General features: G+C 40.0%; 1 protein-coding gene across 4 annotated transcripts in view; it reads right to left on the reverse strand.

The window, feature by feature from the left end:
* The window catches only part of abr (ABR activator of RhoGEF and GTPase), a 137,857-nt gene that overhangs the window by 14,315 nt on the left and 109,033 nt on the right, over positions 1–14,509 (reverse strand). The gene's annotated exons all lie outside the window — the stretch shown is intronic.

Raw genomic sequence — 14,509 nt, forward strand, 5'->3', positions numbered from 1 at the left:
AGCTCCAGGAGCAGAGCTGCCTCTCCAGATGTGGATGGACACTCCTCCAGAGAGAGGAGGGGTGGACAAACAGTCAATGAGGAATGAAAAGAGAAAGAAACACAGGAGAAGAAGAGAGAGAGCAAGAGAGAGAGAGGGAGGGATGGGTAAATGTTGCGCTGTGTTTTGGTCAGTACTTTGACCCCTGGTCAACTTTTCCCAGAGCTGCACAGGAAGTGGATAATATGATGAGAAAAAACGGCAATGAATATTAAAAACAATCAACAAGCAACTTAATCCTAAACAACTCTGGAGTTCATCTATAGCCAAACTCTTAAGGCTGCGTTAAAACCGCTGCCAGGGTTTTCGGATATTGATTGGGAAAAAGTTCCACGTTTAGTCAGCTGTGGTTATGCCAGGCCACAAGATGGCGCTGTGGTTTTAGCATGTCATTGAATTCATATGCGCTTTAGCTTCTACTTCATTAGCTTTCATGCTCATGTAACACATTTATTCCTAATCAGAAATTGTGCTAAACTGAACAGGTTGTAAGTAGCACAACACACCACAATGCTATCCGCTAAGTTAGCCATTTTCAGTATCAGTGAGATGTTCAGAAATTAAGTCAGAAGAAACTGAGTGGTGAAACGCAACTTGAGAGGAAAACTTAACTTTTTGTAATATATTAAGACACGTGAGAGGTTTATTCAGGCTGCGAATGAGCAAGAGAGAGCAAGAATTTCAACAAATAACAAGAAGGTTTTTGCACACAACAAGGAAGATGTCAGCCACATGTCGGCTTGTAACCAAACATTATAGTGAAGAAGCAAAGTGACCTGGACTGGACAGAGAAAAAGCCGTCTTGTTCTTTTACGATATCTATCGCTGTCGGTCATTGAACAAGCTGGATTTAAAAATATTTCCAGCATGTTGGCAAGTGAAACTAAGTGTGTGCTCAACATGTTCATAGCTTATTATTATTTTTTAACTTCGTAAAGCCCGTTTTTGGAGCGACTGCCCTTTCATACACACAGTGTGACGTTGCCTCTGCTGTTCTGAATATAAAAAGATTAATGGCAGGTCAGGATAGAGAAGCTGGAAAAAAAATCTATACAGAAACCGGAGATTAGAAATCAGCCACAAATCTCTAACAGGTCCATTTCTATAAGAAATGCATTTCCTTCTCTTCTCCTTAATCCCCTGTTCCACCTCTTTCACCCTGTGCACCTGTTACTGTGCCTGCCTTGGCATATCTCTATTTTTGTCTTGCCACTGACTATTATGCATTTTCCACCAAAATCCTCTCCCCTAATCCCTAAGCCTGCCTGTCGACGCTGGAAAGTCAGTCAAAGACATTCAGCGAGATCAAATCTTCACGTTTATTCGACAGGACAAGCCGAGCTGACCGCTCATACGTGGATCCCTCTACATATTGGATCGATACACAGCAAAGGAACGTGTGTGTGCCTGTCAAACTCCCTCCCTGTCTTCTGTGTCCCAACCCGCTGGAATTAGAGTGGAAAGATATTCAGCTTTGGAAAGGTTATATACGCAAGGATGCATTTTAAAGCTGTGGTGATTGTGATTCGGCGTCAGCGCAGACATCTGCCCGCTGATCGTTCACTGATTCATAGAGGGGCCTCAGATAAGCAGAGAAAAACAGACAGAATTTCTTTCATTTAATGAATGAGTCACTAACAGCTTTGTTTACCTAGGGGATGTATGTTATCATTTAATCTTAGAGTACCATTGGAGTCTCTTTCAGTCGATTCTCCCTCTAAAATAGAAGAAATGTTTAAGTTTAATATTCAGTCAGCAGTAGTTATCCTTACAGTACCGAACCAGACTCATTATGTCATCACAGGGCGTGTTGGATAACCTCAGACTGTACAAAACCCTAGCATAAAACCATGTGGGTTAGCGTGTCTTCTGCGGTGACGATAAAACAGTGAGCAGATGAAAAGGGCAAGTGGCACGGCGAGAACGTCTGACTCCGCGGACCGGAGGGGAAGGCGGAGGAGAGGAGGTGGAGCTTTGTTGTGAAGCAGACCTCAGCCAACCCCTCAGCACAGATTATTTTTAACTCGCCGGGTCCGTAGCTTTGAGACATACACACTCCATGCGTCACAACTTGGAAAGAATGTCTGGGAAAACCATGTTTTGAAAATGGGAGAAGAAAAACCCCACAGGGAGATCGGGGAGATATTTCGGGGCAAGATGGGAGAGAATGGGAACGCTGGAATAGCTTTGTATATGGCAACTCATAAATGTTTAAGGGTTTTTATTTGAAAGTGGTTCATGCTATTATAGCAGCCATTCACCAGAGTAATATAGGAAAGAAACGAGAAAAAGAACAGCTAGAACCACATTTAGGAGCAAAGACATGGAGTTCTTCAGTGGATTACACAGAAAATGCTCACCAGTAAGATCAGTGGGGAACTGATGGTGGTTTCACCTCCATCAGTTCACAGTTCGACAGCATGAATATGAGGTAGACAATAATAAACTTCAGTACAGGTATGTTTTTCTGAACCATTTCAAAACTAAATCATTCTATGATTTAAGTATGAAAACACAGATTGTGGTAATACAAGGAGCATAGTAAGAGCAGAAGATAAATACTGACAGTTTTAATAGGTAGATGATCTTTTGTATATTCTTCATCTTGAACTGGTCCACAGTTCAAATTGTTTTTGTTTTTTTTAAACTGCTGTTAGCTATAGCTAACAAATAATGTTTCCATAAAACATTTTTGCTTTAGGAAAGTATTTCCTTAGAAAAGGTTGATGGAAACGATGAAATTCAAAGTAACTTCCTCAATTTCACAAAAATGTTTTTACATTCGCTTGAGGTAGTTTTTGGCTTTTCCAAAAAAACAAAACAAAACAAAAAAAAAAAGGTCATGCGCTAAAGTGGAGTACACATTTGCTGAATAAGTTCTGGCGTAACAAACGTTTACCTTACGTGACTGATGAGCCGCTTCCTGTTTATTACAGGCACAGCTAAATTACGTTGATTTGCTCCGAACCAGTAGATGGAAACATTGAGGCATTTTAAAAGTTTGCTCAAAATTTATATGAAAATTGGACAGAAATATCGCTGGTAAGAACAATCTATTTGAAAATACTCTTCTGCTTTTAGTAGTAACTCTATCGGACAAAGCTGCTGTTGGTAGCCCATCAGGTCGAGGGATTGCTGCAAAGTCAACACTATGCAGTTGAGGCCAAAACGTTGATCTGGTTTTATAATGGCTCTAACGTATTTTTCCCCTACTTTAAACATCTAGAAACGCCTGAGTGTCAATTCACATGCTGACAATGGGACAGAAACTGGCATCTGTACAACCAGTTCAACCAGAGTCCAATGCTTCACTATCCATCACATCAACAAAACCCACTCAGCAGAGACATTTGTGATCTGCCCCCACAGATCACAAACAGATACTACACAGTCACATACCCACTCTCACTAATGTCAACTCATCATTTATTTAAGACATTAAAAATAAGACAGAGCCCAAGCAGACATGTTAACCCAGAATCCAGGGTTAAATCTTAAAAAGCTCTGCTGGTAGTTCAACAGTTCATCTGACACAGCTCTCTAACACCCCTACTTTTATTTCAGACGTGCCACCGGAAATCAGAGTAAAGTATATTACTGTACTTTGGTAATATTTGCTAGAATCCTGGCACATTCAGCTTCCAGGTTCTGTTCGCTGGGCTGGTTTATATTGCATAAAGTGGAGCCAAATAATGAACCCTTTTTTCCCTAGAAGGCCTTGAACAGATATTAAGCCACTGCAGAGATAAATTAACACTTTGAGATGAATAGCTCAGGGGCCTTGAGCTCAGGAGACATGGGACCAATAAAAAGGCGACAGATGAGAGGAGGGAACCCAACTGGGAGGTAAGGCTGAAGGTTCTTGTGGGAATGGAGAGACGTATAAAAGATAGAGTGGAGTAATTAGTCAAATCTTAGATCTATGAGATGTTTTCTTTATTAGAGCATGGTTTGGTGTTGGTGTTGTGTTGCAGCTGCCTAAGGCTTTTCTCTAATTCTTATTGCTGCTTGTCATACTCTACGTAAACAGCAAAGTTTTTCTCCAATACAAAAAAACAATAGATTGCAAAGAACCCTTATATGTGAATAAGCAGTTGGTTTTTATCCCTGGCCGCCTGTGCTGTGGCATCAGGTTCAGCCCTGCGTTGTAATTATAGACAGGGTGGTTCTACTATATGACCACAGGCACGGGTGGACCAGGTCCATGTTTGCAGGCTGCGTCTGGATGCAGCTGTTCCCAGACCAGCACTGGGATGCTGCTGTTGGTTTGGTGATTCTCCAGCCTCCATATGTGAAGTCCTCAAATATAGGTATGATCCTTTTAACAGATGCAAACCACCCAATGAACAATAGACAGTCTCAGTGCCAGGGAGCTCTTTGCCTTAGTGCTGAACATCCTGGGATTGTGTAGCTGCTGCCTGGGAATGTTTTCAGTTTACCCATGGTATGACCCGGGATTTCAGACGCACTGAAAAATAGTCTGGTGTTGATCTCTGACCGGTCTTCACTCAGTTTAAAATTTAAATCCAGTCTTCTTCCCAGTCAGTGGAAGAACTACACTGAGCTCTAACCAGGTTGTGCTGACAATACTCTTCTGTGTGAATGCGCTTACTGAATGAAGAGCACAAAAATATAGCTGTTTTCAGTGTGGTGTTTATAATAAAGTCACAGGAAGCACAACGATGGACCTCTTCAAATCTAAAAAATCTTGGCATGTCAAATTTTCTAGATCGGATTTCAGCAGATAACAGGAAGGCTGAATATAGCACAGCAAAGCTGCTCCCTGTCTCAGACGTAGAGGTTTTAATAAAGGTAAGCTGTACAGTTTCATAAGTCTTGGGTTGAATGTTTTCTGCTTTGTTGCGCTAGAGAATGTTTTTAATCTCTTTGCAGCATCAAAAACAAGAACTTTCTGTAAAACCCCTTCTTGTATGTGTGCCCAAGTTTTATTCTGAGTAAATGTCACTTAATACCTGTGGCCCTACTTACTATGATATTATTATGAAACCTAAAAATCATGGCTAGAGTAAAATACTTTGTAAATTGTCTTTAATATTAGCATGTTTAGGCTTACAAAAACAAAGCACAAAGTTTTTCCTTTATCTTTTCATCTTTGTTTTGAAATCATAGCAAAATTGTTAATTACAGCGACTGTTTTCAATCGCATTTTGTGAAGTTGCCACCACAAATATTTATGACTCCTACCGAGTTCTAGGAAAAAAAATGTATACAGTTTTATCTTTTGAATGCTTAATTATCTTATTAATTAAGATAAATCAGATAAAATGTCTACAAAAATATCAGAAATTGGACACGAAGTTCTTTCTTTGTATATGTAGTCCTGGTGTGCATGAAGTGCTTTCTTTAGGTGAAACATTTTTACAGCTGAATACAGCAAAACCACTTTTTCTACTCCTGAATAAAATTAGAAATCCATAAGATCATCATGCGAGTAATAACTAAAAGAAAAATGTGAATTTAAAAGTTAAGGTCTAAGTGAGGAGACGTTACCAGAAACTAGCAAAATGCAAGATGAGAATTTCATACTCTCAATGTCTCTCACTGTGCCTTTAATACAGAACGCTTTGAACTCTTCACAGCCTCTAAGATTGGATTTGTATGGATTTTTCTTTTGAAGCCAAATGGCATTTTTCTGATGACTTCATTCTGAACCCTTTTTTTTCTTTTTTCAATTTCTACTAACACAGCATTTGCTCAGTATAGGCAAAATAAGTCATTTTATGACGTTTTGGGTTTGTTATCCAGAAAGGTGCTGGGTATTTTACCCAGTGAGGTGCTTTCACACTAGCCCTGCTCAGTCCACTTTAATCCAACTCTAGCTTGTTTGTCGAATAAGTCCGATTCATTTGGGGAAAGCAAACTCTAATCTGGACCAAAAAAGTGAACTCTGGTCCATCTACCAACTCTCTGTTTGTCTGAAGTGAACTCTGGTGCGGCCTGAGTGTGAATGCAACGTAGACCAAAGACCAATCCAAAAGCAGGAAGTGGATTATAGTGGGGGGCATTCTGGGTAAATAGGACCAAAACAAAGTGATAACTTGATGAGAGCTGGTATGCAATGGTTCAAGTAAATGGGAATGTAATAGTTTGTAAACTGGAACAAAACAGAAGTAGGACAAAACAAAATATCCATGTTTAGGTACAAAATTAGGATATAAATTGGCGGAAGGGTGACTTGACCTGAAGCAGAAAAAGACCAATATAAACTTCTGACTTCATAGGTTGTCATATGTGACTCCCAGTTATTGCTGAACACATAAGTATCCATTTATATTCTTGGGTTCATTCGTCCTCGTAAATCCCTTAAGAAGTTATCTGGGAACAAAGACAATCATTTGGGACCGTAGGACTGAAAAACGACAAAATTGAAAAGAAACGGAAAGATGCCTCAGGCGTGTTTGATAAACTCATCACTGAAGACAAAGCGCTTCATGGTAATCATGTGCATCTTGAGGAGGACAGGGATTGGCTGAGAGTGAATGCTGCAAACCCGACTCTGAGCGCATCACTCAATCAGGTTAAAGCCGATTGATCTGTATAAACATGTTCAGGGGATGACCCACTGCTGCTCTTTGATCTGTTTCTGCTGCCTTTGCAGGAGCTTTAGAGGAAAGCAGGGGAGAAAGAGTTAAAAAAAAAAGAGAGAGAGAGAGAGAGGTCTGTGTGTCGGGAGGGCTTTCGAGGGAGGATCTTTCAGGGTGCAGCGAGAGTGCTAAATGCGAGTGCAGAAGGAGGAGGGGGGGAAGGTTTGGCAGGGTGGGAATTGACAGCCTTGGGGTGCTTTAAAGATTATTCCTGCTTCTCTTTCATCCTGGCCACTGGGAGCATCCTCCTCTGATAAACCGCTCCATCATTTATTAAGCACATTAGAACAAAAGTGGAGAAGGAGGCTGAGGGGGAAGTAAGAAGATGGGGAGGAGGGGGGAAACGAGTAAAGAGAAGCCGTTGTTGGGTGTGGCTGTGATGAACATGGGCAGAGAGTGCAAAGAGCGCTAAAAGATGTCAAAGAATACAAGTTATTTAAAATCCACTTCAAAATCCACTTGAGAAGATAAAACTTTTCTGAAATGTTTTTCTCTTGTTTTGGGGGGCGGTTGTGAATATGGTTTAATGAAAGCTGTGAAATAGACTGAAGGAGATAAGAAAAAAAAAGAAAAGAGGCTGAGAAGCAGCCTGATGCAACAGCAAGCAGTGAGAGGAGCAATTCTGCAGGGTTCTGCATGACAAAACCCAGTTTATACAATGAGGTCACGCTCTGCACACCCGAAGCGGTTTGTTTTAACAGCGACGACTTTTAAGCCATTCATCAGTTCTGTTAAGTGCATTTAATGATTCTGTTATTTATTTTATACTTGTGTGATATTTATCTTGATTTAAGACTGTTTCCTCGAACAAGAAGGGTGAGATTTGTTCCATTTATTTCACCCTGTAGAAAAGTCAGACACAGCATCTGCAAGAAAGTCTTTTCCAGAATATTTTCGGTTGAGAAGAAAATAAAAAACAAAATGGTGTCAGGGGCGGGAGGAAGGCAAGATTAGATCCCGAGTTAGCATGGAAAGCAAACTGTGTGGCTCTCAGGCTGAGTGGCAGTGTGCTAGAAAAGACGCCATTATGAGCACGAGACAAACAAAAATACAGTCAGTTCTCTTGTCAGAGCAGAACTAAAACTTTAAGTTGACCCTGAATTAAACTCAGTGCAACACCAGTGGACATGATCCTCATCGTATGACATCATTTGACATAAACTGTATGTCAGAGATGGAATAACTCTTTAACAGGATCTACTTTGTTTTAGAGTGCGATATAAAAAGGTTCTTACAGATACAGAGTCGCTCTGCGACTGTTAAGGTCCTGAATCAGAATGGAATATTTTAAATCATGACTACGGCTTGATTTAAAATGACTCACAGAATGCGAGTTATCTAGCTTTAAGGACTAATGGCACAAAATAGCAGCCTCGTTTCTGTCAGACTGCTTTGGGGCAGCTGTGGCTACAATCCAGTAGCTTGCCATCATCAGCGTGTGTGAATGGAAATGACTGATTTCATGAGCGTCCTGAAAAGTTCCATCAAACTGATGTCATTTTATAAACAGAAAGCTTCGTCTTTAACATATTCTTAATTGGTGATTTGTAATGTAATAAATTTAATACTCGCTGACAGACGATGCTGTAATTTGTTTTAGCCTTCTTGTTATCAGCTGCGAATCTCGCTCTCTCAGTCTGAACAAACCGTAGACATGTAATAGAAAATATAACTTTATTTCAAAATAACTTATTTCTAACTCTTCCGACTTTGCTGTAACATACATCACTGGCATTGAAAATTATTCACTCAGTAGTAGGATCCACACTGAAGAGTGATGTCATCTGCAGCAAAAAAACAGGCAACTTCTCTATGCATCTAATTCATATAAATATTTGTAATGCTTTATCAATGAGAACAACACAGTGATGAGTAGTCTACTCTGACTAAATAGGTAGAAAAAAAATCTTATCTGTGCCACTTTCAAATGTACTAAATCTTACACGAATCTGAATGCAGTCGCATTTAAATATTTAACTATTAGTATGAATGATCGTGCAAAAAAAAACAAACCCAAAATCTTAATTCAGCCTCAATTGTGTGAACCCTGTGAATGCAATCTATGTGATTCTTTAAAACATCATGTAATGTAAACAAACTAAACACAATCACAAACCGGGACGAGGTTTCGTTACATCTAAGGATCGTGACCCAGTTCCAGGGATGAAGAGAGTGCAGCCTCAAAAGATTTAGCTGCTGCTGACCTGCTTGAATAATTTATCTTAAGTGTGCTGACTGGATGCAGCCACCTGGAAGATTACACGAGAGGAAGGGGGTGGGCCACGGTGGGACTAAGAGAAGAAAAAGTGACAGCATGATCATGAGTGACACGACATGAGATGCGGTTATGCAACTTGGGAACATAGAAGAAGTAGTGTGAGAGAGAAAAGTAGGATGGTCTAAATATTTCAAGGCGACAACAACGCAGAGTCACTTTGGCTTTCTAGGAAGCCATGTGAGTAATCGAGAGGAGGCGCTGAGCAGACAGACCGGAGCTGGTAGGCTTCCTCAGAGCTAAGCAAAATGCCTACAAGCAAAGCTGAGCAGCTTTCATTAGTGTTCAACTCAGGACTCAAAACGTACATTCTTTAATATTTTTGAGGCTTTAGTTTACCTCCAAACCTCCAAACAAGATATAGCCAATTATTTCAACAAAGTGTTGCTAAGGTACAAAGTTTGTCTAATATGGTGCCTGAGAAAATGCCAGGGTGGCCCCTCCCACACTTGTTGCTACACTCTGTCTTTCAGCTTGATAAGCGAAGGCTGGTACATTTATCACTCAATAACACGGCAAATCGATCCGTTTGGAAATACTTACTACCTGTGTTTCCATCAACCATAAAATTACGCAAATTGGAATTACAAAACCAAATGTGCTCGATGGAAACATGGCAATTTCAAAAAAATCTCCTGATTTTCCAATACATTTTTGTGCAAGGCTGAGGTGGTTAGTCAAGAATTACTAATTAACAAGCAGACATCAGTTTGTTATGCTTGTTTTGTCTGATATAAATGACAAAAAGGTGTAATTTACTGGCCTACAAGCACGCGAATGCTTAAATCTTAAAATTTTCCCCCACATGGGTTTTTCCAACATAAAAGTCAGTCAGAACATTGTGCTTCCAAACAAATCAAAACCAAACCATAACGGTGTTTGAAATCCCCAAAAGTCCTGAATAGTTTTATAAGCGCTAACGTTTTTGTGTTCCAGTGAAACCAGGTCAGGTCAGTCACGGAAACATCCATCCTCCCCCCTCCCGCTCCTCCTCACTGTATCCAATAAAAACAAAGGACCTTGAAAAAAATAAATCACTTTGCCGTCAAACCTCATTTGCAGGTGAACAATCCATTAACGTGCCAGCGGAAAAATCAATCGCTTAATCGATAAAACCCTCAGCTTTAGCACCCAGCAATGATTGAAAGAGGAGCTTAACATTTTCTCCCTCACTATTCTGACTCCAAGTCTTCTCTCGACTTCTTCTTCTTCTTCTTCTTCTTCTTCTCTACTCTGCATTGATCTCAGTCCTCCTCCTTTTTCTCTTCCTGTAAATCACACAAAAATGAGACGAATCTGAAACCAAACTGAACTGCTTCCTGCTAATGATTAATGCCAGGTAGCAGGATTAGTGAGGTTTAAGTGAAACATTATCTGTCCGTACGGGAGGAAGAGGAGACGACCCAAAGAGGAAGAGATGCTATCAACCCAAACAAATCTCCCCCCCCCCCCCAACTCCTGGAACCCACACGCGAGTTACACATCCCTCTCCCGGCTATTACACAACGTACATTGCATAATTCAAACAATTTGCGACTGCGAGACATTGACTTTTGAGGTGCCCGCCTTCACAAAACACCCACGCGAGCCCGGAGACCAGAGGGAAGAGGTACACGCTCGAGCCGGCGCCCACCACCAGATCAATGCGTTCCAGCGTTCTGCCAGGGACAGGTTTGGAAAATAAAGCCACTAAAAAAACGGGTTGCTCAGATGAATTCACGACACGCCGGTTATGCAACAGGCTGCTTTCGAGCGGACAATTCATCATCCGAGGAACACGACGAGCTGCAGATAACTGCACTGGTGTCCAAGGTCGTTTTACGTGCTTCGTTTCAGCAGTTCGCATCAAAGCTGGAGTGAAGAGGCCGTTTTAACGGGTTATATTTTCGGGAGGGAGGGAGGGGAGAGAGAAAGAGAGAGAGAGAGAGAGAGAGAGAGAGAGAAGAGCTGGTAATATTGAAGAAGATCAAGTGTAATTGCTGTGATCCCTGACTTGTCAGCACCAAGGGTGGATGTGGTGCAGCTGCATGACCTCACTGCTGACTTGAACTTGGATCCTCACTCCAAGTCTGAAGAGACTTGAGCAGCTCCCATTAACCTTTCCGTCATCACTGAGCCAAAAACTGAGCTCTCGCAACGTAAAGGTCACACAGAATGACTTCGAATAATATCTATGGAAATGTTTAGCAAAATGCCAAAGCAGCTTTAAAGGAGTAGCGTTCTAATGCCTTACTTAAGTATTTATTTCATCACCTTAAACTTTAATGTGCCTTATAAGGAGGTTTTGTGATAAACCAACACAAAATGGTATGCAATTATACAGTTGAAGGTGGACCACTATCTATTCACGGATTTTTCTGTAGAACGTGCGAAAACTCGATCATTTGCAGATATTTTCATAGAGAATTTCTAAAATATTCAAAAGATTGGGAAGCTGAATTACCTACAGATAATGATACTTGAAAAACCAGTGGCTGGCTTTTCCGAAAGCAGCCAATCCTGGAGCATCTTTTACTCTCCATGGTGCTGATTGGCTGTTCCCCAGAGACCATCCGCTGCAAAAACACAAAATCTTACCAAGTATTTTGGTCTAATTTCTATTGCAAATATCTCAGTACACGTGAAATAAGACAAAACTAACTTACAAGTAACATGATATAGGAGCTTGTTTTAAGTCAATAATTCCTTAATATTGATGAAATGACAACAAGCATATACTATGAAGTTATTCACTTAAAATAAGCTCCAATATCTTGTTGAAAAGTTACTTATAAGCTAGTTTTGTCTTATTGCATCTATATTAAACTATTTGCGCTAGAAACCAGACCAAAAACACCTGGTAAGATTTTGTGTTTTTGCAGTGTAGATTAATGCATTTTATTAATGCATTAATAAAATGCATTAATAAATTGTGTATTAATGCATTTTAAAGGTATATTTGGAGTTTTAGCCATAGAAAGTTATGAGAGTTCTTATACTGGATCTCAAGTCTTTGCAGATTTGAGTTATTTGTGAGCAGCTGTGGTCCCTAACTTCACAAACAGGACTCCATTCTAAATAAAGCTTTTCTAACACATGAATTGACTTTGATCTAAACAATTTAAGCGTCGAGCTGGCTGTAAAATGGTCTCTCACATAACATCACAACCACACGTACTAAGAGGAGTATGACTACATTTGATAGGAACCGAATATTGGTAATTCTACGTAGCTTTCACATTCCTTAGTTAGAAGCAGACCAGATAATTTTATGCAAGCTTTAGTGATTAGAAAACCAGAACCAGTTCTTAACGTCTGCACAGTTGGACAGGAAACAGGCCTTCTCCCCACCTCCTGCCTTGGGACAGGAAGTAATAAATCAGGATCAAACGGCTGGCACAGCTCACAGTTTCTGCCATATGAACGGCTTGATGTCAATTGGGATCGTACCCTCAGCAATAACTCTGAGGAACAACAATAACATGAATTCAGAGATCTTAAGCAATCAATCTGTAAACAAAGTATTTTATTAATGGTGCAATATACACTGGGCCTTCAAAATGTCAAATTAAAATACCACAACTAAGAATCAACCTCTTCTCACACTAGGGTTAAATGTCAATGTTGGGTCAAGAGACTAAAAACTGTATTTTAGGGCTTTGGGGCTTCAATTAAAGAACCTTAAAAGCCTGGGAAAGATTACTAATGAGCAGTCAGTTGCTCTGTCTGTACTTTGTTCTCTCTGTCCTGTGGAGTTATCATGAGTTCGTGCTTTAGGCTGGGGGCTTATGAACACTGGAGTTATCCACAGAGTAACACAGAAATAAGCTTTGCAGTAACTGATTAAGAACCTCACTGTTCGTATGGTGGAGAACAAAAAGACGAGATCTAAGAAACTCGCATTTCAAATAAACGGTCTTATTGGAGAATTAGACTTCCAGAAATTCTCAATATATCGTATAACATCGGATATATTGATCCAGGCATTAAGAAACCTTAGTATGATACATCTTTATATTTTAACTCGGCATGTCTCAATTAGGATTCTGTGTCTAGGATACCAATCAGAGTCATCAGTCTATTTATTCAAATCAGCAGCATGTAATATTTTACAGTACAGGAAAACAACAAGTATTACATCCTGAATTTTTCTACACACTTTTGATTAAATATTTTTTAACTGAAGATAAAATTGTCATTTTGACCATTTATTTGCAGAAAATGACAAACCTGACACATGTATACTGTGTTTTCAGACCTTAAATAACCTAAAGGAAGAAAAAAAACTGTATTAAGAATAATTGGGGAAAATGCTTGAAGAGGCATCTTAATGTTTAAGGCTTTTGGGGCCAACTTAGGTTGTCATAAACTTTTCCATTTTGGCAACATCTTTAATAAATAATGGCATGGTGCAGTGTGATTTATTTTTGAACAGAGTTGTAGGTCAGATCATGTAGTTGGAGTTAATAGAGGATGCACTTTCTTTTTACCATGAACATGGATAATATTAGAATCGGCTATGGTGTTCAAGCCATTGCGACGCCCTGTCGTAACATCTGAACTGCTGTAGATTTCATCAAGGCTGTAGGGGGATGTGGGATGTCGGTAACCCCGCTGACACACTGCACTACCTGGTAAACTCTTAGTGAGGCTTCTGGGGAAACATTCAGCAAAAAAATGTTCCTCAGCAGTCGAGATGTAAGGAGTCATAAAATGTACCGTGACCACTCTTAAATGTTATGACTCAAGATTACTTTACAAGTTTTATATGTCATGTTTTGCAGGTGACTCTGGCTTCCCAAAAATAAAGGGTATGCACTGCAAAACATTGCTGAAGAAGACAGAGAAGTTTATTTATCGAAGTAATTTTCTTAAAAGCACAATATAGCTGCAATAAAATAGAATACAATTTTTTGTGAATTTTTTAACATTCACGGTGTATGGCTGATACTTTGTGGTGTCCTTTCCATCACATCCCCAAAAACAGATTTCAGAAAGGATCACCTTTCCAACACGATGATGTGTGGAACCACAAACGACTGAACACATCACCAGAATTAAAAGCTTCACATCACATTCTGCAAGGTAGTGTGTGTGTGTGTGTGTGTGTGTGTGTGTGTGTGTGTTTGTGTGGGTTCACAAAGAGTTGAAGAACAAATGTCAACTCCTCCAGGAACGGCTCTGATCTGCTGCCTTACCACTTTAAAAGACAGACCAGGCTCTCGGAGCATGGACACAGCGCATCTCCAAGGCACACTTACTTTAATACTGGCCAGGAGGTTGCCAAAAACAACACGAGGAAGAGGAAGAAAGTATTCTGGTCCCACTGGGGTTTTGGTGGAATAGAAGAAAAAACAACAAGTTGAAGCTGGTGGTGGAGACCAGAATCTGCAAGTAATGTGAAATCTGATTATGGAAAGAGAAGGCAGCGAGACACTCAGGGCTGTTTATGTAAATCTGCTCCTTACTGGAAACTCGTTTCTGTTTACCACAGAGATCTGTCCTTGAAATGAAAAAAAAAATAAATAAATAAAATAAGTCATAATTACAACAGCTAGTGTAAAGCCCTTCTTGCTTAAATTAATCCACATATATTATTTTTTTATATTTC

This window comes from Poecilia latipinna, unplaced genomic scaffold (genome assembly GCF_001443285.1).
Source record: "Poecilia latipinna isolate Pla-1442-1.1 unplaced genomic scaffold, P_latipinna-1.0 Scaffold340, whole genome shotgun sequence".
Lineage (NCBI taxonomy): Eukaryota > Metazoa > Chordata > Actinopteri > Cyprinodontiformes > Poeciliidae > Poecilia > Poecilia latipinna.